This window comes from Megalopta genalis, chromosome 9 (assembly GCF_051020955.1).
Source record: "Megalopta genalis isolate 19385.01 chromosome 9, iyMegGena1_principal, whole genome shotgun sequence".
Taxonomy (NCBI): Eukaryota; Metazoa; Arthropoda; class Insecta; order Hymenoptera; family Halictidae; genus Megalopta; species Megalopta genalis.
Window position 1 is genome coordinate 3,813,053 of NC_135021.1, and position 4,448 is coordinate 3,817,500.

A 4,448-nucleotide genomic window follows, 5' to 3' on the forward strand; every position below is an offset into this window, starting at 1 on the left:
ATTTAGAACGATATAATGTTTAAAATAAGGGCACTTTACTCTTGACATTTTACGGTTTTTTCAATTTTCTGAAAAATCCTACCATTAGATTTTTTTAAAAATACGATATTCTTGCTTAACTAACGTTTCTACATAGGGATTAAGCATTTAGAACGAAATCTAATGTCAGAAAATGGCACTTTACTCTTGACATTTTTCGGTTTTTTCAATTTTCTGGAAAATCCTATCATTAGATTTTTTTAAAAATACGATATTCTTGCTTAACTAACGTTTTTACATAGGGATTAAGCATTTAGAACGAAATCTAATGTAGGAAAATGGTACTTTACTCTTGACCGGTACGTTGGGACTTTGAAAATATTCGGGCGTTCCAATCGCTCGTCTGTTGCATCATAGCGCGTCTCGGCGCAATCGACCGATTCGCTCGACCCATTATTTTCGATTTACGGCTAAAATAAATTTTTCTCATTTTATTCAATAACATATTCTTGCTTAGATAACTTTTTTACATAGGGATTAAGCATTTAGAACGATATAATGTTTAAAATAAGGGCACTTTACTCTTGACATTTTACGGTTTTTTCAATTTTCTGAAAAATCCTACCATTAGATTTTTTTAAAAATACGATATTCTTGCTTAACTAACGTTTCTACATAGGGATTAAGCATTTAGAACGAAATCTAATGTCAGAAAATGGCACTTTACTCTTGACATTTTTCGGTTTTTTCAATTTTCTGGAAAATCCTATCATTAGATTTGTTTAAAAATACGATATTCTTGCTTAACTAACGTTTTTACATAGGGATTAAGCATTTAGAACGAAATCTAATGTAGGAAAATGGTACTTTACTCTTGACCGGTACGTTGGGACTTTGAAAATATTCGGGCGTTCCAATCGCTCGTCTGTTGCATCATAGCGCGTCTCGGCGCAATCGACCGATTCGCTCGACCCATTATTTTCGATTTACGGCTAAAATAAATTTTTCTCATTTTATTCAATAACATATTCTTGCTTAGATAACTTTTTTACATAGGGATTAAGCATTTAGAACGATATAATGTTTAAAATAAGGGCACTTTACTCTTGACATTTTACGGTTTTTTCAATTTTCTGAAAAATCCTATCATTAGATTTTTTTAAAAATACGATAATCTTGCTTAACTAACGTTTCTACATAGGGATTAAGCATTTAGAACGAAATCTAATGTCAGAAAATGGCACTTTACTCTTGACATTTTTCGGTTTTTTCAATTTTCTGGAAAATCCTATCATTAGATTTTTTTTAAAATACGATATTCTTGCTTAACTAACGTTTTTACATAGGGATTAAGCATTTAGAACGAAATCTAATGTAGGAAAATGGTACTTTACTCTTGACCGGTACGTTGGGACTTTGAAAATATTCGGGCGTTCCAATCGCTCGTCTGTTGCATCATAGCGCGTCTCGGCGCAATCGACCGATTCGCTCGACCCATTATTTTCGATTTACGGCTAAAATAAATTTTTCTCATTTTATTCAATAACATATTCTTGCTTAGATAACTTTTTTACATAGGGATTAAGCATTTAGAACGATATAATGTTTAAAATAAGGGCACTTTACTCTTGACATTTTACGGTTTTTTCAATTTTCTGAAAAATCCTATCATTAGATTTTTTTAAAAATACGATAATCTTGCATAACTAACGTTTCTACATAGGGATTAAGCATTTAGAACGAAATCTAATGTCAGAAAATGGCACTTTACTCTTGACATTTTTCGGTTTTTTCAATTTTCTGGAAAATCCTATCATTAGATTTTTTTAAAAATACGATATTCTTGCTTAACTAACGTTTTTACATAGGGATTAAGCATTTAGAACGAAATCTAATGTAGGAAAATGGTACTTTACTCTTGATCGGTACGTTGGGACTTTGAAAATATTCGGGCGTTCCAATCGCTCGTCTGTTGCATCATGGCGCGTCTCGGCGCAATCGACCGATTCGCTCGACCCATTATTTTCGATTTACGGCTAAAATAAATTTTTCTAATTTTTTTCAATAACATATTCTTGCTTAAATAACTTTTTTACATAGGGATTAAGCATTTAGAACGATACATTGTTTAAAATAATGGCACTTTACTCTTGACATTTTACGGTTTTTTCAATTTTCTGAAAAATCCTATCATTAGATTTTTTTAAAAATACGATATTCTTGCTTAACTAACGTTTCTACATAGGGATTAAGCATTTAGAACGAAATCTAATGTCAGAAAATGGCACTTTACTCTTGACATTTTTCGGTTTTTTCAATTTTCTGGAAAATCCTATCATTAGATTTTTTTAAAAATACGATATTCTTGCTTAACTAACGTTTTTACATAGGGATTAAGCATTTAGAACGAAATCTAATGTAGGAAAATGGTACTTTACTCTTGACCGGTACGTTGGGACTTTGAAAATATTCGGGCGTTCCAATCGCTCGTCTGTTGCATCATAGCGCGTCTCGGCGCAATCGACCGATTCGCTCGACCCATTATTTTCGATTTACGGCTAAAATAAATTTTTCTCATTTTATTCAATAACATATTCTTGCTTAGATAACTTTTTTACATAGGGATTAAGCATTTAGAACGATACATTGTTTAAAATAATGGCACTTTACTCTTGACATTTTACGGTTTTTTCAATTTTCTGAAAAATCCTATCATTAGATTTTTTTAAAAATACGATATTCTTGCTTAACTAACGTTTTTACATAGGGATTAAGCATTTAGAACGAAATCTAATGTAGGAAAATGGTACTTTACTCTTGACCGGTACGTTGGGACTTTGAAAATATTCGGGCGTTCCAATCGCTCGTCTGTTGCATCATAGCGCGTCTCGGCGCAATCGACCGATTCGCTCGACCCATTATTTTCGATTTACGGCTAAAATAAATTTTTCTAATTTTTTTCGATTACATATTCTTGCTTAAATAACTTTTTTACATAGGGATTAAGCATTTAGAACGACATGTTGTTTAAAATAATGGTACTTTACTCTTGTGATTTTTCGGTTTTTTTTGATTATTTTGAAAAATAAATTTTTGTAATTTTTTTAAATGCGATATTCGTGATCAGTGAACGATTTCACATTTGGATTAAGCATTTAGAATCGTGCGGACGCGTTATTAAAAAAGTTTACTCGATGCGATGGGACTTTAAAAAGTTTGTGAAAATTTTCATATTGGGAAAAAATGTGTAATTTTTTGTCTAGTTTACGGTAGTGTAATTTATTTTAATGTTTACTATAAAAATTTTTTTCGTTCGTTCACGCGCTATGTTACAACAGCACGGCCGGGCGGTCTGTTGCCGCAGCGGTTTACACTCATAAGCGCGCGTGCTATTCGGCCGGCGGCGCCGGCGTCCTTGCCGGCCGTTCGGTATCTATAAGAGATACACGGTCCGTGCGAGGCGGACGGAGCAGAGCGGGTTTTGGGCCAATTCTACGATCTCGGTCGAGAAGCTGTCTCAGAGCTCCTTCGGGGCTTCGGTCCTGACTGTTTCGTGCCGTTTACGTTACGGACTTTTCTCCACACAGCGTGGCCACGGGTCGGTGTCTTTGACCGAATGGCCCATATGTGGCAAGCCCTACGGGGTTGGTTACCCGTATGCACTTTGTATGTATACTCGTACTCACTGAGCAATCGACTCTTCTGTCCGAGCGATGGAAAAATTTTTTAAAATGCATCTGTAAGATTTGGAAGCAAATCGTACCAATTGAAAACTGTGGCTAAAATGAAATAGCCCAGTGGAGAGAGAAAACTATCAAAAAACTGATTTTTTAAATCAAGAGGTGTCAGAAATCGAAATGCCTAGCGCGAGCGGAAGAACACGCTTTCTCGCCAGTCCAGCATGTGTCCTGTCCGTTCTTCCTCGGCTTGCCGATTTTGCCCAGATCAGAGGTTTCGTGCTTCCGGCGGTCAGAAGATCAGCGTGAGCGTACGCGCTTCCACGACTATGGCATCACCCATGTACTTTTTCCTTTGAATATATTTGAGTACATAAAAAATATTAAAACATATAGAGAGAACTGTGTCTTGGATCTTAAAAATTTGTCAATAGCGATGATATATTATTACTTAACTTGAAGTATTTGTACGTTTTAGCTGGGACGTACATTTATCTTACAAGATGTTAATAGCGAGACTCTTGAAGATAAAATTATCTTGTGATTTTATGAAGGCAAAGATAGAAACGTACGAAGCTGGCGTACGTAGAAAAATGTGATTTTATGATAGAACAAAAATATAATACGTACGTTTTTGGGCGTACGGTAAAATATCTGTATGGTAGAAAAATGAAAGAAATTGAGCGTTAAAGAAGATATGTTACAAGCGCGGAATGTGGCAAAACTTGTACATATTTGAAAGAGAAAAATGGTGTGTCGACCTGACATATATATATGAAACAGGCGACGATG